The following is a 21,457-nucleotide window of genomic DNA, read 5'->3' as shown; positions in this document are numbered from 1 at the left end:
GTCTGAAGAGGTTGTTACATTAAATTTACACAGTAAAACTAAGGCTGCTTTTAGCTTCTCTCGATCTGTGTTTAGATTTTTTTAAATAAATATATTAGCACACAAACCATATTAAATTGAAAAAAATATCATTTTTTAAATCCATAGAAAGCGTCAATGTGTTCACAGAAATATCATCCTTGGGCACACTATTTGCTCAGCTATTTGTGGAGAGCAAAAAGAAATAGATACCATTTTGGAGAATATTTTTGTATTTTAAAGATGTCCCTTAAATTCATTAATGGGGCATTTTGCTGTGAATTCAAACACAAAACCAGTCTATTGCCCACCGCTGCAATCTTGCATGCTCACAGAAATTATTGCACTCCCTGATTCTGTAGTAGACACACTATGCCAAGGAGACAGCAAGTGGGGATTATGAGAAAGTCATGTTCTTACATTGGCATAATTTTAATTATTTGTTCTTCTGACAAAGAATAACGATTCCAAATGTTCATCCAAGGTTTGTCTCAAAAAATTCAAGGTTTGGGTTTGCTATTTTCTTAGATTTGGGACCTGAGTTATGTATGGAATGTATTTGCCTCCTGACTGTGGCAGAGAATCATCTCTTTGTATAATGAAATAGTTTCGCTTATTGCAATAAAAAGCAGGAAAATCAGGGCAGTTAGATGATGCTATCCATAGTTTATGTCCCTTAAGACTAAAAGATAATAAGCATGCTACCCTCCATTTCAGTAGCATCTGATAGCTTGCAAAGTACCATCAAATATATAACCTCATTGACGAAAACGAAATGCATATTCTCTAAGAGCCATTCCTGAGAGAAAATAAAATGTCAAATGTAGGAAAACTACTCCTAGATTGAATAATTTAGGGAGCTGCTCTATCAGAATAGTGAGGTACTCCATAAGAAATAGAGCTTCCAAAAAGAATAAAATAATCATCAGTGGCATAACAATGAAATATTTGAGGCTTACTTTTTTTAATATGTTTGTGATACAGGGGTTGTAATTTGTTTTATATTTGTCAGAACTAGAAATATGATGATGAGTAGCTATCCTAGCTCTCAGAAGCCCTGTAGAATTTCAGGAGTTTGCCATCTGAAGCAAATTGTGTACAAATGTATTTGTAATGAATATATATCCATATTATAATGTAGGCTTACACACAGCATTTGGCAATGAATTGATATTCTCTTGTGTTCTGATTTCATGCACATCTTACTGCCTGACAAGAACCTACATCCACCTTTTTTTTATTTTTTTAATTTTTTTATTGTGAAAATGCTGTACAGAGGGGTTACAATTACATGGGCAAGATAATGAGTGCATTTCTTATCAAGCATTGTTGCCTCCGCCCTTGTTTCCCCTTCCCATCCCTTCCCATCTCCCACCCCACTCCACCCCCACCAAAGTTGTAAAGTCCACCTTTATTTCTGTGTACCCTTTGCTCCAGCCAGCACAATGTCCTCCTTGGACATAAATATGCATACTGTCTGTCACTTCCAAACCTTTGCTCCTTTTCTTTTCTCTTCTCTTTTCTTTCCTTTCCTTTTCTTTCTCCCTTTCTCTCTCTTTCCTTCCTTCCTTTCTTCCTTCCTTCTTTCCTTTTCTTTCTTTCCCTTTCTGCTTTCCCTTTCTTTCTTTCTTTCTTTCTTTCTTTCTTTCTTTCTTTCTTTCTTTCTTTCTTTCTTTCTTTCTTTCTTTCTTTCTTTCTTTCTTTCTTTCTTTCTTTCTTTCATCAGTCATGGGACTTGAATTCAGGGCCTGAGCACTACTCCTAAGTTTTCACTCAAGGTTAGCATTCTACCACTTTGAGCCACAGCCTCACTTCTGGTTTTCTGGCGGTTAATTGGAAATACGGGTCTTCATGGACTTTCCTTACCTGGGCTGGCTTAGAACCATGACCCTCAGATCTCAGCCTCCTGAATAGTTAGGATTACAGGAGTGAGTTACCAGCTCCTGGCCTTATCATTCGTTGCAAATGAATTTATCTATGCTTGCAAAGCTTCCATGACCTTCTTTTGTCTCTAATAGTCCATACTTATTATTCATTCGATAATCTTAGTGAAAAGCAATTCATAGGTATGTTATATTAACAGCATAGATAGACTCAGCAACTCATGTCAGTAAAGTTTTTGAAATGGAAACTTTGAAACATTTACACCATTCTACTGCTCTCAATAATGACATGAAACAATATTTATCATGATAAAAATTTTTAGTTAAAAATTGCTAAAACCAGTGGGGGACTGATAGCTCACCCTACAATCCTAACTACTCAGGAGGCTAAGATCTGCTTCAAAGCCAGACCATGCAGGAAAGTCCATGAGAACCTTTTTAAAATTTATTTTATTTTATTCTTAATAATATTTTATTTTATTACAAATGTGATATACAGAGGGGTTACATTTACATAATTAAGGTAATGAGTACATTTCTTGTGGAACAGTGTCACCCCCCCCTTCCTTGTTTTCTCCCACTTTCCCTCCTCCCCACCTCTCCTCCCTGACAAGTTGTAAAGGTCATTTCCAACATAGGTTCTTGTGGGTATTGTTGTTGCATTGGTTTGCCCTTTGTCCTTTGCCTCACCATTTTGTGATTCCCCTTCCCTTCCCCAAATTAGATAGATGTATACACAAGACACAGGGTGCCAAAATAAAAAATAGTGACAACAGGGGATAAACCAAAGGAAAACAAATGAAAGAAAAAAGAAATAACCTTACACAGCATATTAAAACAAAAATAAATAAATAAAGGCCTTTTGTTTCCATATCTTGGAGTTCATTTCAATTAGCGTCATTTTATATGATCATATGTACATAGCTATTGAGCTATTGTGATCTTCTGCTAGGACTATCGTAGACATATACTAATTATTACAAATGAGGGGAAATATGGGACCTATGTTTCTTTGTGTCTGGCTTACTTCAATTAATATGATTTCTTCCAAGTCTTATCTCCAATTACCAGCAAAAAGCTGTACATGGAGCTGTGGCTCACATGATAGATAGAACACTAGCTTTGAGCACAAAAGTTCCAGGACAGTGCCCCAGGCTTTTAGTTCAAGCCCCAGGACCATCACAAGAAAAAAATATATGCTAAAACTATTCCATATGCATTAGGGATATTCTCATAGTATATATAGAAAATAGACTTGAAATCTTTCTACTAGTGTTTCCATGTAATCATAGCTTTAATCATATTCAGTTTAAAAAATAGTTCATTTATGAAATCAACCCTCATTTTCTTATTTAAAATATGTTAAAATTTAATAAGAGAATAGTAATTTGAATATATAAGGACATTTAATAATTTTCCAACATGTTAAGGTTTCTAAAGGTTATTTTAATGCTCAAAATATGTAGGATTAATAGTGAATATTCTAATGTTACTTATTCCCATTTATTTCTCTACTAAGCATAAATACAGAGTGGGAAAAACCCTGAATTTATAGATAAACCACATCTGGAGTACTTTGCAGTAGTTTTCAGCTTCTCTTATTTGAGGAGAACAAAACAACTGTGTGTGATCATGAAAACAGTGACACATTTGTACTGACTGGCCACTAACTTGAAGATGTCTTAGAATCCAATCATTTCATAGTAGTTGTACTATGTATGTAAATACTATTTTTTTTAACTAAACAAGGGTTTTCCTATCCCTTGTGATTCCTCCTAAACTCTAGCATATAAACTGTTTCATAGCTTGTTTTCATCTCCACATCCTGTGAAATTCTTTGTTTATAATATGCCTTTTGAAGTCAAGGAAAGCTCTGCAGATGAAAAAGACAGCATTATCTTCTTTCATATTGTTAAGTAAATAGGGTGGTTCATTTGATCAGAGTAGCTGTCATTGTGAAATAATTTTCTCCCAAGTCCAGAATCTTGGAATTATTTGGAAAAGAATAACCACTTCTAACAACCATTTCAAATCATATAGAAAATTGAGGGGTTGCCTTTGGCCTCTCTATATGGAATTCACCCTCCTTAGCACAGAGCACAAGGCCCTTCACAATCTTAGTCCTGAGAACATAGCTTAGGTTGCTTCTGAAATCAATGTTCCTCTTCTAAGAGCCCTGATTTTGCTTAGGAATCAGTGCATGCTTGCCAGCAATGGTCATATTTGGACTGTGTCTGATAGGACATTCCACTTTTCACACTCAGTTTTTCTCACAGTTAGCAGGAACCAATTATGAGAGCTCCTGGGAAAGTTTATGCTTTCCTCACACAAGAACACTTTGGCTTCTTTTCTCTTGACCTGAACACAGATAAGGGACCAGAATCTCAGCCATCATGAAAGAAGGGCCAGAAGCACAGCTGACCCAATATGAGCACTGACATCTATTAGCCACAAAGCCAATTCCTCAGCCTCCTACATGTGTACATTCTATGTAAGACAAAGCAACCCAGGTTATAAAATAATTTTCATTTGCTTCGTGTCATGTTCAGAAGGAAGTGTCACTATTTTTTATGTTTTCTTTATTATCTTTAAGTAGTTGTACAAAGGAGTTGCCATTCAACAAAGCAGTTTATGAATATAATGCATCTTGATCAATATTGCCCCTTTCGACATTCTCACGCACACCCTTCCCAACCCACTCTTTACCTCATTTTTCTTAATCTTAGGATATGCATTGAATTTTTGCCATTTAACAAAGCAGTTTATGAGTACAATGCATTGATCAGTGTCATTCTTTCAACTCACCCACTTCAACCCAACCCTTCCTCTATATTTCTCAATTCTGTAGTATATACAGTGGTATAGACCGTACCTGCATTCTTCCCTCTTTCTCCCTTCATTCTTTCACCCTTCTCCCCTTGGTTCCACCCTTCTCTCTTGAAAGTACACATTTCTTGGTACTTATTTTGTTGGGCTCTGACTTAATCTTTCTAAAGAAGTATATTATTTGAGCTCTCCATGGAGTCTATTATACTTCAGTTGACCCATTTGTAACCACCTGCACACCACCCAACGTGTTTATTTATAGATTTATAGCACATTCTATCTACCAGAAATGAGGCAAACCAGGGAATCTGTGTTTCTCTGGGTCTGACTTACTTCACTTAAGATAATTTTTTCCAAGTCTAAGAAAGTGGTTTAGCCAAAATAGATACCACATACCTTCCGGATTCTTCTCCTTTACTCTCTTCTTCAAATTATACAAATAGACTCATCATTCTGCTGCTTAGCAACTGACACTAACACTTTTTCACTCTAAATTCTTTTTTAAAGTAAGTTTTTTATTGTGAAAATACTGTACAGAGGGGTTACAATCACATGAGCAAGGTAATGAGTACATTTCTTATCAAGCATTGTTGCCTCCTCCTTTGTTTTTCCCCTACCACCCAATTCTGCTTCTCTGAATGACTCAGCCTAGAAGAAAAATGTTCCCTGACTCATCACTTCTGCCTTTGTCCCATTTCTTGGACATTTTGCACTAGCCTGTGTGACAAATACACCAAAATATCCTGAAAGAAACATCTTAATTCTGATTATTTGAAAACCAATACCATTCTACCATTTGTAGTGCCAAACTCAGTACCAAAATGGGGCAAATGTATTGTCTTTATTGTTTGGACTACTTGATCCCATCTCAAACTTTTTAAAAAGAAAGGTTCCTTTGGTTCTAGGTGAAAGAAACATACTGTAGGGATCGTTCTAATGGACAAAATAATAATAATAAACAATTAAATGTGTATAATTTTTGATCCAGTAATTTCAGTTCTAGAATGTTTTCCAGAGATATGTCACATAAGTGGTCAAAATATCTGCACCTAACTATGAATTACAGTACTATTTATAATAGTAAAACTTGGAAACAAGCTATAGGCCACTCATAGAAGACAAGTACAATTAAATAAATTGTGGCCTATCTATTTTAAAACAGAATGGCATTAGTGGGATGGGAATATAACAAAGTGGTAAAAAGCTTATCTTGCCTGGTATGCATAAGGTACTACATGCAATCCCCAACACTTCAGGGAATCAAAATATACATAATTAGGGCTAATGGTATATAGCTCAATAGTAGAGCCCTTGCCTGGCTGGTGTGAGGCCCTGGATTTGATCCTCCATGTACATGTGTGCATATGTGTACACACATGAGAGAAAGAGATAGAAATCACTAATCACTAATCTAACTATAAGAATATATTTACATTACTGGCTCAGTTGGTAGAACACCTACCTAGCAAGCACAAGACCTTGAACTCATCAGGTAAAAAGAAGGAGGAGGAGGAGGAAGAGGAAGAAAAGATGACAATGATGTGCCTTGAGGAAACATCTTCTTCCTCCTTTTCCTCCTGTTTTATGATTTCCAGTTATGAAGGAAGAAATTTTGCTCCACTATACACTCATGCTATGCAGGGCTCCCATTGCCTCCCCCCACAAATATGGCCTTTGGGGACCTTTAAGATCAAAACCAGAAGAAGGAGTCTTTCCGCTCCCTCTTTCTCCCAAGATTCCTTTGTTGTAATCACTTTGCATTCAATGCCACTGTCTTCTAGGTAACCAGCTTCTTCTGCGTACGCTATTACAATAACTAACTAGTATCCATGTATCAAGTGTGTTTGGCAGAATTGTAGCCCACATGACCTTTGCTTCTGGTGTCACACTTGTAAATAATATAGGTTATGTGGCAAAAGGAATTTAGTGAATTACAGAAACTAATTCATTTGACTTTAAAATTGTTAAAACACTCTAAATTATCAGGATAAGCCCACACAAACCCTTACAAAATTGATTTGGCCCCAGCTAAAGGTAGAAAAGAAAGTAAAAAAGAGGCAGTGCAAGAGGAAGTAGGAGAGACTGGAAGCCTGAGAAGGATATACCTAGCCCGGCTGCCTTCAAGATGGGAGGGTCTCTGTAGAAGGCAAAAAGGACCTGAATTTTACCCACGCCCAGTGAGCTTTAGATGAGAGTCCCATTCCCAGTTGGTAACTTGATTTCCACTTTGTGAGATCTAAATGAAGAATCCAATAGAGAAGTCCAGACCTTTGACCTACAGAAGCTGTGATATTGCTCCAAGTTGCTGCGTTTATGGTGATTTGTTTCAGCAGCATTTGAAAATTAATGCATCAGCCTGGGACCATGTCTGGTCTCTTCTGCCAACTGCAATTAGAGTGAATTGAAAAAGATGCAGATCTGTTCATGACATCTGTTTTGTCTGTAGAAATGCATCAACATAGTTTAACACGGCTTCAAATCCAGCCTGTACTGTCATAAACCTCTCCATCCTCATGGTCTTTTGCTATTCCTTTTGTCTAGAATGTTAATCTCTTCCCTTGTCACCTTAGGACTGTTACTTCCTTCAGATTTAAAACCATGAGCTCCCCTCTCAAAGAAGTTTTCCTAACCTCTCTGACTAAATATAAAGAAGAAATTGCATGTCCTGTTAAATTACATATTGCTCATTCAAAGCAACCATATTTGTAATGGATGATGTGATTACCTGGAGACTGTCTCCCGCACTGGGCTATGAACTCCAAAACAGAGAGGGTTTATCTTCCCCCACCATTGTTCCAACCATGCAACTAAAGTATCATATTCACTGACTGAACAGCAGCCCTATATTGTATCAAATTAACTCAATCAAAAGGCTAGTTCTCTAAGAAGTAGATTGAAAATTTCTAGAACCAATAGAAGTCTGAGTCAAATGATGACACCTATCTCATTAGTTCTGATATTGAACAGTACTAGGTATTTTGAATCTGTTCAAAATTTGGTAACTGTCTTTTAATTTTACATTATCTTGATAACCTTAATATTTCTAATTAAAACAGCTGCCAAAAACATCACTTTATCATCAATACATTCTCTCACCAAACGGATCTAATAAATGTTTAATGGATAATGATCAAGCACTGTATTAGGGATATTATTTATATCCTAAAGACTATGTACATGCTTTGAATATTAATATATCCAATTTTGTATTGAATTTAACAACCTTAAATATGTATTTGCATACATTATCTCCTTTGATCTTCATAATAACTTTGTAAAAATCCTTTTATATTTTTATGACTTTCTTTTCAAGTCAGCACAGCTTAAATCAGAGATCTACTGCTGAAAGGTTAATTGCTTTGCGCAACATCAAAAACCTTGAACTCCATCTCAGGTGTTCCTACTTCACGTCAGGAATATTCAGCTGACACTGGATTTTCCAGGTAGAAACTAAGCCTAAAATATCCCTATGTCCTTCCTTTCCTTCTGCCCCTGGTGACCAGTCCCAGGGCCTCAGAAGTGGCCTAGATAAGCATCTACCACCCTGGTGTAATTTTTATTTACATCTGCCACTGCACTTCCTGAATAGGAAGAAGAAATATTGTGTTGGCCAAATTGATTGTCCATGTATTAGAATCAAATTGATTAAATATTCTTCATGCACACACACACACACACACACACACACACACACACACACACACACACACACGCGTAAGCAATTTTTCAAGCTTTAAACTTTGAGAATATAAATTTCTACCTACAAAGTATTATTTGTTTTGTTTTGTTTTGCTTTGGCTTGAGAGCATTCCTTTTTCTAAACAGCTAATGGCTGTAGAAAAGCCTGGTGGAAACTTTGTAAGCTTCTTTTCTCAGAATGGTCTGGAATGGGCTTCACTTAGAATGAATGGGGTGTGTGGTTAGCAGATCAATTAAAAAACAAACCTGCTTAATTAGAGAAAAGTAATATTCCAGTTAATACACTAGAAAATTCAATCTTTTTATTTAAAAAATAAAAAATATTCTTATTCTCCTGAGACGTTACGTTTTTAAAAAACTCTAGGTAAGAATGAATAAATTGTATTTTTAAAATAAATTCTTATAAATTGTATTTTTTCCTGATTGCTAAAATAATGTGTGGTTATGCAGAAAATACATAAAAGTGTCTAGAAGGAGAAAGAAAATCACTCATAATAATCATTATACCACGAGACAAATATTGTTAACATCTTGGCATTTTCATCCCCTCAATTTCCTGTTTGTTTCTCTTACTTCAGATTTAATCTACTCTAACATAATGTATTGATCTTTGAGAACATCTACTGAGAGACATTCAGGATGAATTTTCCCTTAACTTTTCCTCTTATATAAAACATAATAAAAACTATAATACACATATTTAAATAATGGTATTCTTATTTCAGAAAACATTCCTTTGCTAGCAGTTACAATTTTAACTTGTTTGTGATATAATTGGCGTCTTTTTTCAGTATTCTCCAGATAGACACAGTTCATATTTGTAGGGTTTATTGCTCTGCTGTGCAAACTGAACGTAGGCTGTGGAATAAAGAAAGCTTGAGACAAATAAATTGAACTGAACAGACAATAATATTGTGACAGCCCTGAATTGGAAAGAGATAAACCTGTAAGATAGGCCATTAAGATACCTAGAAAAGAACAGAGTCAGGACCTACCTAAAGCATTCACAATCATCATTCACACCCAGTTTACCACTAATGCATAATTTGAATCTGGACTTAATCTCTTTCTGTTATGCTTTATTCCTTTATTCATAAGTTGGCTAGAAATCAGTATAAACTCATCTACAAGAGCAGAAAAATCAGGGGTTGGGCCAACAGCTTCTGTTTAAATGTACAGCAAGGATGCTAAGTAATTAACATCATTCCTCTAACCGCCTCCTCCCCCTCCCTCACACACTTGCTTTGAGTTCCTGAGAAGTTAAGGTGGAAGAAAGAAAGGTTAGATGGAGGCTACAATATAGCATTTAGTTCAAATTAAGATGTTACAGTAGGATGTATCTATTTTTTTTTTTGGTCATGGGGCCTGAACTCTAAGCCTGGGTGCTGTCCCTCAGCTCTTCATCTCAAGGCTAGCATTCTACCACTTGAGCCATGGTGCCACTTCAGCTTTTTCTGCATCTGTGGTGCTGTGGAATCGAACCTAGGGCCTCATACACGCAAAACAAGTACTCTACCTTCCCAGCCCCCAGTAGGATGCATATTAACACACTCTTGGACAAACAAGCATGCTATGGGTACAGCATCATAAGCAGGCTCCCATCTCTGCTACAAGGGCTGCTGAACCAGCACACATCTCCCTTCTCAGTAGTAGATTCATCTGTGTACCACATACAGGAAAGGAGTTACAGAGAAGAAATCAAAATAAGATGATGTGGGCTGTGCAGGTCTTTTTTTCCTTTCAACCTCACCAAGCAAATAGGTTCCTCTTGGAAGTGGTACTGTGGCTCAAAGTGGTACAGTGCTAGCCTTGAGTGAAAAGGTTCAAGGACAGCACCTGGGCTCCAAGGTCAAGACCCATACCCAGCAACAACAACAACAACAACAAAAGCTCCTCTCTCCCCCTGGATGGAGCAAGGAGAAAAAAAGAATCCAGGCATGTCATGCTAGGAGAATCTACATGAAAGAAAATATCAGAAATGAGAAAGAAGAGACTTTCTACTCACAGCTCACTATTGCAAAATAAAATTTTTTTGTTAATTATGTTTGCACCTATGTTGTTATCTTTAAAGGAAACTTGGGTTTTGAGATAGACGCTAACCTGTGCATCTCCAGGCCACCTCCACAAAAGATACTAGCACATTACACGCACGAATGCAGGTACATCTTGTGCAAGAGCATTAAACATAGTGACACATTTCTAGACACTGAAAAGAGAAAGGAAATAAAGGTGGTCTTGTGATTCCAATATACATTTTAAAACTCAAATTGTATTTTCCTGTAGATATACTAATGTTACTTACAAATTATACATTTATTCAGAGCATTTGTTGAATATTCTAAGCAATAATTATGAGCTCCAGAAATGATCAGAATCTTATGGACAAATATTATCAAAGCTCATTTTTCAAAGAGATAGATAATTTGCTTATGGTAATACAGTTAGGAGATTGAAAATTGTATTTGAACCCACGTCTTTCCAATTCACACAGTTTTCCCATTATAATTACTTAAAATACAGTAGCCTAATATTCAATATAAAAAGTATTTGTGGTTATGCATAGTATTCATAAACTGCTTTGTTGAATGGCAACTCCGGTGTCCACCTACTTACAGATAAGAAAATTTTAAAAAGTCTTTGTGATTGAGATCATGACTTATATTTATTTTTCTCACCTTAGCAAAACCCACAATGTTCCACATTTAGTAGGTTTTCAATAATTGTTTTTTAAGTTTAAGTAAATAGATTATCTATGGTGAAATTCCAGATTTGGAAGATGCACAGAAATGTTCCAATTTGAATCTGTCATTCCATCTTATAAAGGTCCAAAAGCATCTTCAGAGTCAGAGCACAAAGAAAAATGTAATATCTCATATGCATACTTTCTACCCCTCTGGGCCACCTTTTCCCCTTTACATGGGGATCATGCAGTAGCAGTGGATTGGCATAAATCTTAGTAGCTCAGTGGGAGGAGTCAGCTTTTGCTTCTCATGAGACCTAAAACCTGAGGGAGCAAGGGTCATGGCTGTGTCACAGAGTTGCAAAGACTCACAGGAAGGAAAATAACAATAAATAAAATATCACATTGATTTATTAGACAAGCAGCAGGAAACAGTGGCTCCATGCATGAACTTTACAGCGACATGGCCTAGATTAAAATGAACAGAAGTAAATCTGTTACCTGTAATGTGTATGGGATCAGAGAAATTGTTTAGTCCATATGTGTCTCTGTTTCTTCATCTGTGAAATAGGGAAGTTAAGTGAGCTATAGAAACAAAAGTCATAGCCAGCACCTGACATGTAAGAACTATACAGTGGTGATAGGCTGTGCCAAATGTTTTACAACCATCAGGATTCATATTTGCATACTATTTGCTATACAATTATATATATATATATACTATTGGTATACTATTAAATATAATAAATCATTGCCCAATGTTAAAGAAAAAGAATCTTGGAGAAAGAGAGAAGGTGGGAAGAAGAGAGTAGAACGCATCTCTTGGATAAGGTACAAAAACCTTAAACACCTCCCTCCAGAGCCCACATTATTAACCACTCTTTTAGGAACCAAATCTCATTATTGGCTGGTTCTCTTTAGGAACAAAGAAAAACAGTTTGGGAGTCTTTATTGCAGTAGGTATACTGTCTAATTAAGGTTGCTTTTTCTTTCTAATTAAGTCTCCTTTCTTTTCTTTCCCCTATGGTTTCAGGAAAGTAGTCTTACAGTGAGTTATGTTATTCCTAATCTGGAAGGGTTCAGATTAGCTAGAAAACAGCTCTACATAGAATGCAGAAAGTTTGGAGTTATTATTAATGGATCTCAAAGGAGAGATACTTAGACTTCCCTGGAATTAAATGCTTTTGAAATAATCAAAATTGGGCCAAACTCTGAAGCCTGGTCTTGCAAAATGAAGTTACCCAGTTGTCACCCAATCAAGAGGACCTAGAGGAGGGTTTGTATGAAACAAGCATGACAGTAACCACCCAGGTTACTTCTGTAATTGAGAGCTCATCCAGAGTTGGAACAGGAGGACCATGAACTTCACTGCCAAGTTCCCACTAAAAACACCTGCTGCGTCCCAGAGAACATGTCACAGTATGTATAAACCTAAGACTCCAGGAAACAATCATATCTGTCAGCATCTGCTATTTAGAGAAAGTGCCTAGGGAAGTACATGGAGAATCAGTCTGTCAACACGTGCATTTTATTGAGCTTGTTGTGTGCTGGGCACTAGGTTAAACACACTTTGAAGTTTTCTGCCACATGTTAGAAGGGAACTCAAAGCTCTTAACAGGCATGGTTGCATGTTGTCAAATTTACCATAATGACTGCTCTCTCACTCCAATGCCTATCATTTCCAGACATTTTGTTAGTACCAAAGGATAAGTTTAGTACATTCAAAAAGTAATTACTTTTGAAGAGTAACATAAATCAGATAAAATGAAATGAGATTTTTACTCTCTGTTTTCCCATCTGAAATAAATTGTTGGCTGATATCTTCCACAGTCATTAAAAATTCTTCTAACTACAAAGTTACTATTTCAATTTTGTTTATAAGATGAAGGCTGAAAGGGGAAAACCAGCTATAATTCAGTAGAGCTAATTCCATTTTAACCTTTGAAATAGTAAAGGCAGTCATTTTTAGACTTTTGAGACTTCTTTTTTGATAACTGTTTCTTGTCTGGTTTCATTTCAAATCTATTTCTTTTCCTTGGTATATCCCAGATTAAGTTAGATTCCTAACCTTTCTTATCAGCAGAAATGAGTGAATGACTTAATTAAACAATGAGATACTAGGTTTAGCTACTCAAATAAATATAAGGTTAAATAAGCAGTTCTAATATGAATGGGAAAAATGTTTTTACATGCACTGCATAATAGCACTCAATTCTGAACTTCCTTGCTACTTCAGTATCTACTATCATTCCTGTAATGGCCAGAACTAGACTTAACCAGTCTAGTTCTTAATACTGCAGGAGGATCTGAGAAGCTCAGTAATGAACTTGAAAACAAAAAAAAACGGGCTTTTAATTTCAGATATAGTTCTGACTTGCTCTTAGACAAAAAATTTAGTTATAGCTTAGCTTTTCTTATTTGTCAAACAAGAAAAGGCAAAAATTACTAAAGCAATGTCAGAGAGACATAATTATTAAGTAGTCATAAAATGCAAGATATATGTAACAAGGACTTAATTGTATATTATTTAGCATATCAATCATAAAACATTCAGTAATGCTTAGGATTTGTATGGCACAGTTTGAAAAATCCAATTGTATTGTTAAATGGCAATTCCTTTGTACAACTATGTAAAAGCAATAAAATAAAAATAAAAACCAATTATAGAATATTTGGACTTGAGTCCCAGAGGCTAGCAAGCCAGCTGAAGAGATACTATGTATTAAAAATTGGTTGAGTATTGCACTAACCATCCATCAACACACGCAGACTGACTGATAGGGACATCATCTGATGTATTCACTCTCTCCATCCAGAGGTGGTGGTGCCATTTCTGCTGTGTGTGTTAATCAATATTGTGAATAAACATGACAAAATACAGTGCTAAATCTACAAAGAATGTGCTTGTTGTGTTCTGCCACCAGCTGTATCATACCAACTGGGTGACATAGAATTTAATTCTGTCTGTAGATACTTGGAGTAAGTATTCGATGTGACAAGTTAGAGGGTAGGATTTCCAATACACTGACTTCAAACACCAGCTGCAAGCAGGTTCCTGTTTGGCTCGGCTACAAATCTTAGGGTGCCTAAAACTCCACTTCAGGTTTAATAATTGGCTAGAGTGACTCACAATACTAAAGAAAGTACTATACTTCTAATGACTATTTCACTTATTATAAAAGGTGGAGAGGAAAAGATAGCTGAATGCACACAGAGCATACTCTGGAAGGGTGCTGAATGCAAGAGCTTCATGTCCTGCATGAAGGAAAGAATAGGATGCATCACTCTTCCACTGTGAGTACATTTCCCACCTCAGAAGTTTTGAGGTCTCATTCAGTGTCCTGTGTTTTTCCTGGAGTGCTTTTACATGGGCATGGCTGAATTATGGGCATGGGGTTGAACTTCATCTCTAGTCACAGCTCTTCTGGAGAGTCACATTGTTAGTTCCCCTTCACCCTTCATTAGTCTCAAGTCAAGTACCCAAAGGGGTCAATTATAAATAACAGATACTCCTTTCCCTCTGGAAATTCTGAAGACTTTAAAGCAGAGGCAAAGATTAGAAATGTTCTCCATTATATCACACACACACACACACACACACACACACACACACACACACACACACACACACACATATTGTCTTAGGAATGCTTAATAACATTCACAGTTCATTTCCTGCGCATTCATTGAGCAGTATGTTGAGGTTGCTTTTTTTTCTTTTTGTACTAGTCTTAGGGCTTGGACTTAGAGCCTGGGCACTGTCCGAGGTTTTTTGCTGAAGTCCAGTGTTCTATCCCTTGAGCCACAGCTTCATTTCCAGCTGTTTTGGTGCTTAGCTGGAGATTAGAGTCCCATGGGCTTTCCTGTCTAGGCTGGCTTTCTTAAATAGCTAGAGATACAGGCATGCATCCACAGTCCCCAGCTTGCTTTGTTTTTATTTTTGTTTCTGTTACATATTTTAGACTTACCAAGGATCAGGCAATGAAAAAGACTTTATATAAAAATATAAAGAATCTGGAGAATCATTGCATTGGCTAGGGCACTTATTTTTCCATTCAATCTCTGTTTCTTCTTGTTTATTTGCTTTTTTTTTCTATTACACACTGTCCAATCCACTCCAGATTGTTCAGTCTACAATTCAGAGGAAGCTAGTCCTAGTTCAGCTAGTTACTCCTGCCCTTTAAGCCCTTTGCATCAGGCTACTCACAAGATTGGTTGAGAGCCTTGGTTCAATCAGAGGCTTACCATGTCTGAGCCAAGAACTAGAAACAAGACATGAACTATGTATCACATAGTTCATGTCAAGCAGCCTGCTATGACAGGTACTGCAAGAAAAATACCCTGCTGGGTTTTCTGTAGCACTATCTGTTCTGTTCCAGGAGCTGATTATCTTTCCACCAGTTATAGATTCAATCTTTCTCCAAGCTCTAGGTTTATTCCTATCCACTATCACTGTTTGGTAGATATTAAAATATCCTCAACTCAGAGTTCAGTATCAAGAATTAATCTGGATCTCTCTGGATCATACCTTCTACCCCAATTGTAATTGGACATAAGTTTTTCTGTTGAGATCGAGTCCTTATCCTACAACTCAGATGTAATAAGTACATGATAGTAAACCTTGATTAATCTAATAGGATCAGATGATGAATTGCTTCATCTTCTCCTACAAGCCTACACCTTCCCTTCCACCAAACATGATCACAGTCAATAATATCACAAGCAAGGCCATGATAATGGTCTTGTGACTGTGTATGAAGTAACTAGACAGATAAGAAGAAGAGATAAAAAGAAGTGAGAATGTTTGCTGGCAGAAGCTTTCTGATTTGGGGGGGGCAGTAGCAATATACACACTGATATCTGTAATACACAGTAGTTAAGGAAGTGTCATGTTATGATATAGATAGATGGCAGATGGTACAGTTGTTCATAGGAACGTCTTCTCCATCTGGAATGGCCAAAGTCAACTTCAGGGACAATGCAGAGTATGAATTAGGCATTGAAGGATGGTTATCTTCTGAAGAACAGAGATGAGAAGGAAGAACTTGAGTAAAAACAACAGTGAAATACAAAGGCAGAATAATAAAGCAAATAGGGATAACAAAGCAAACAAGGGCCAAAACACTTAAACCAAAGAAGATTCAGGAATGAAATGCAATGAAAGATAAAGTAGGTTGTTATTATTCCTATTGTGTGAGAGGTGACCAAACATCTGACAGGACAACTTAAAAAGAAGAAAAATTTATTTGGGGTCCTGGTTTCAGTACATTGTTCTTGGTTCCACTGATTCTGAGTTGATGATGAGATAGAACATCATGACAGTGGGAGGGTGCAGCAGGGGCTACTACTCATGGTAGATGGTAAGGAGAGTGACGGAGACAGAGACAGACAGAGACACAGATGGATACAGAAACAGAGGCGGCTAGGAACCAGGTATTTTCATAGGCACAGCAGCAGTGACCTACTTCCTCCAGATAGACCTTACCTTCTAAAGTTTTCCTCACTTCCCAAAATAGTGACCCCAGCTGGGAACTAAGCCCTTAATACATGAGCTGGTGGAGGACATTTCATATTCACACAGTAACACCTGTATACCCAAAGGCTCATTTAATCAAGTCTAATCACGTATCGCCTGAAACAATTTCTAATTATTAAGATGGACGAAGAAAACTACTATGAGATCCCCTATAATTGATTTAAAAATCAAATAGTCCAGTATTTCCTAGAAGAGAAAGCAAGTCAATTTTGTAGGATACTGAACATTCCTTGAATAAGTGATTTGGATTGTGTCAAAAGAAGAAAAAAGTATTTTAAATTGCTGTTGCTGGCTCTACCAAAATAATGTCTATTAGACTCAGCTGTCTCCTTGTACATATAAACAAAACAGCCTCTACACTTTGTTTCTTTTCTAGCCAAGAGAAATTAGGCTCCCAGGGCTTCAGGCAGCTGTCATGCATTTTCCTGACTGCTGCCACATGCCTGATGGGCTCTGCAGATCGTAACCAACACTAACATCTGGCTCTACTTGCTTTCTTTCAAACAGAGCTTAATTTTCCTGTTTCCAGAAACAGGAAATACCATGAGCACTTTGGTGGAATTTGGGATTAAATATTTCTAAAAGCAACTGCTGTTTTTACAAGACATCTTGGAGTGCTGGTTTATTTTATGGCTTTTGACTCTGGGAATTCATTCTCTCTCTCTCTCCCCCCCCCTCTCTCTGTCTCTGTCTCTCTGTCTCTCTCTGTCTCTGTCTGTCTGTCTGTCTGTCTGTCTGTCTGTCTGTCTGTCTGTCTGTCTGTCTGTCTGTCTGTCTGTCTCTCTCTCTCTCTCTCTCTCTCTCTCTCTCTCTCTCTCTCTCTCTCTCTCTCTCTCTCTCCTCCCCCCACTTCTGACTTGCTATGAAATCTCCAAGGCCCCTTATTCAGGCAAAGTTCATGTTTTCATTCTTCCTGGAAGAACAGGTGTGAGACTCCTCTGAAGGTCTGACCACCACCTACACAGGAACATCTCAGATGTGAGGCCACTTATTCAGGAGAGTAGGTCTGACCACCGGCAAGTATGTAAACATCCTGAGAGATGCCCTCACTCTCATTTGTTCTCACCAATATGGACTATTACCCTGGTTAAGAAGGTGTTCTTACATAGGTCCTATGGTTTCCCTTATCTGCAATAACTACTATATGTCTAGGACAAGCAAAAGAGGTCAAAAGCTATATACATATGACCATATAACCTGATGCTAAGCGAAATGAACCCCAAGATAGGGACACAAAGAGATTTTATCTTTCTTGTTGTTCTTTTTAATGCACGTATAATGTACTATGTAATTTTTTTTTGTTTCTTTGTATGTTCTTCCCCGGTGTTACAACACCTCTTGTCACTGTATTTGATTCCAGTGTCCTGCATCTTGTATATACATTTTTCTAATTTGGGGAGGGGAAGGGAAATAACAAAATGCTGAAATAAGGATACAGGATGACCCACTGTAACAATGAGATGTACAAGACAGTATGCTGAAGACGAACTTTACAACTTTGTGGGGGGGGATGGGAGGGAGGAGTTGGGGAGGTGGGGAAGGAAGGGATGGTAGGGGAAAAACAAAGTGTAACAATGACTCATTACTTTGCTCATGTACCTGTAACCCCTCTGAACAGTATCTTTACAATAAAAATATATTTAAATTTTTTAAAAAGGTGTTTTTTTTAGGAAGTAGAGATGAAAGGAAGAGAGTTGAGCAGAAGCTCCTTCTTTATGGAGATGTAGGAATAAGTAAATAGCCAACTCTTTCAGATACTAATTTAAACTACAATTGTTATCCCCCTTTTCCAGATTAAAGGAAGTTACATAGGCTGAAGAAACTATTTAAATCACATATATTCTTCTACTTCTGAGCAGAGTCCTGGCTGAACAGAGTGCTGGGTTCCTCTTTGCTTCATCTTTTGTACCTACGTAACAAGAAATAGCCTGTACTCCAAGGACGAAAACAGGGAGGTCCCTTGCTGAAAAAGCGTCCAAATGGTAGGACTTGGTAAGGATGCACAACAGGGAAAGAAAACAAAGCAACTGATAAAAAAAATCATTCATACCCTTCTGATGATGCACAAGTAGCTTCTTTTGTGCTTCTCTGAAGCTTTCATTAACTTCATAATCTTCCTTTCTCAATCTTCAAGTTTTGTTTGTTGGCTGGTATGTGCTTTATAATGATCAAAACACATAACTCTTCTGATGCCTACTTAAAATACATTTATGAAAACTGTTATACTAAAGTGTGTTAAAATCAAAAGAAGAAAACAGGAAGTTCCAACATTCCCAATATCTTCATCAGTCTTGTACCCACACATCTTGATGACAGATAAGCAATGTAAGAAATGTATAAGGTCAAGATGACTCAGACAAGGTGAATGCTCATTCTTTAATCTTTAGTATAAAGACAGTTCTTTCAGACATTCTGTTCTCACTGTTTAAAGTACTGTGTCTCTTGCTACCATAATTTCATTCTCCCAGGAGAAAGATGTAGGCATGTCATATTATTGTACCTTGCCTTTTCCTCCTCTGTATAATGTGAGGCCAGAATTAACATTAGCAGGCTTTGCCTTGATCTCCCCTAAAAGCTTTTTCTACATGGTTCTCCTGTTCTCAGAGGAGCCCTAAAATCATCCTTATGTCTTCTGTCAGAAAAGGAAAGCACTCTCTCAAAAACAATGGTCAATCCTGGCTTGCGTTAAAATGATTTTTTTAAAATGAACATTAGGGAAGATAGTAGCTACAGATTTTACCTTTAGAAGACTTTTTTTAAGCCCATTCATTAACAGCAAGCATTCATTAAAAGCCTCCTGCATGCTAAATGCTATTGTCACTTCGTGTTAGGGCTGAGTGATGGCAGCTGACTGAAGGAGGTGCTGGATGTGCCAGTCAGGCAAGTCTGCGTAGCTCCCATTGTGCCTCACCACCTCTCTATTCAGTAAGTATTTCTTAGAGGCTGAAAATGAACATCCATTTCTATAATTGTTCCTTAAAGTGTTTATCATTCGTATTAAAGGACTTATAATCTTTTAAGCTCTGATTATTCTTTCCTTTTGATCAACTCAAATACAGAATCCCCAACACTTTAAGTACCAACAAGCCTTAATTGGCCCAACATGGCCTTTTGCTCTTCTTGGTCACAAGCCATCTTTTCAACTTATTTCAGAAGTAGCCGACTGTTTCCACAGAATCTGCTCCTCCTCAGCCACCAAAGGCTATCTCCATTTTTCTTCTATTCCTAAATTCCATCCTCCCACCCTCCAGCCTTGCTCCTGCCTTGGACCCAGAGTCTTTACCAGTCCTTTCAGGCTTGGATTATAATTATACCAGTCATCTAGCCTATGCGTTACTGGGGCAAGGGTTTGGTTATCTGTGCTTACCAAAAATCTGTGGATGCCCAAGTCCCATATACAAAATGGCACAGTATTTCAATATCACCTAAATATATTTTAAGCCATCTTTAGATTGCTAATCATATATAGTACCGTGTAAATACTATGCAAATGCTTGATATACTATATTACTTAGGAAAGAAGGAGAAGAAAAACACCTATATTCTCATTATATACACAACTCTACTGCTCAAATATTTTAAATCCATAATTTGTTGATACAGAATCTGTGGATATGGAAAGACAATTCTATTAGTATTTTAATATCCTATTAATGTATAATAAATAAATAAATAAATAAATAAGTAAATTATGAATCGCATCTCTTGCTTTAAGTTCTAAATGAACCAATTTAGATGTGAATATTTGAAATGCAGGCATTTCATACATTTCCTATGTTAAGAGAAGAAGAAACAGGCTCTCCATGTTTCATGAGATAAAAGATAGAATTTTATGTATCTGGATCCCCAAGAGAGATTCAGTTGTGATTTCGAGTGAAGTTATTCACTACCACATATGTTCAATTAATACAAGGCTTGTGATCAACCTGTTCCAGAAATAAAATACAATATGAATGTTTGTCTACAATAGACTTGCTTTTTACCATCTAATTCTTTGCTTCCAATTCTCTGTCTCACCAATTACCTTGATCTCCCCCACAGTTCTGTGACCTGGTCAGTCTATGAAGTAGGTAGGATTTGAACGTTCTCATGTCTAAAAATCCCTTTAAGTTAATTAAATGAAGAAATGAAATGAATAAAGGAGGAAAATTGTTTTCAGCCAAAATTTCTTAGCTAAGGGGTCAGTCTGTGAATCTTAGTAGAAAACACTTACTAATGTTTTCTAGTGTTAACTAATGTTAGCTAATATCCCAGCCATAGTTTCTTCAATGAAGGAAGAACAAGTTTGCAGCTGTTTGGAATGTAATGGAATAATAATGGAAAGCACTGTTACTACTGGTACTTTTAGGGGTATTAAATAAATAAATTTTTAGGTAGAAACCAGGTTTTGTTGGCCCACAAAAAATATAGACTTCAGAGGGAAAAATTGCATGTTGTTCTTTTTTTCCTTACAAGACAAAAATAACAGCTTACAAAAAAGAAATTCTAAATACAGATACAGTCAATATTAGGATGCAACCTATATTAAGACAATATCACACATTCCATGTTTTTGATGCCAATAACAGTGGCATAAAATGCAATGGCAGTGTATTAATTCTTGTATAATCAAATTTTGGAACAATATGCAAATAAAATAGTATGTGGGCAAATATTTTGGTTGGAGTTGCTAGCACTTAAGAGTACAGTAACTTTGGGTTCTTCACCTAAAAGCTCCAATATGGCCATTCTACTACCTTAACTTTTTATTTAAAATATTTTCTTATTGAAACTGAATATAGTCTTATAATCTGTGATGTAACAGATCCCTCACTT

This window comes from Dipodomys merriami, unplaced genomic scaffold (assembly GCF_024711535.1).
Source record: "Dipodomys merriami isolate MVZ:Mamm:240054 unplaced genomic scaffold, mDipMer1.0.p SCAF_4, whole genome shotgun sequence".
NCBI lineage: Eukaryota > Metazoa > Chordata > Mammalia > Rodentia > Heteromyidae > Dipodomys > Dipodomys merriami.
The sequence above is the reverse complement of the archived record's forward strand: the minus strand, read 5'-3'. Positions refer to the sequence as shown.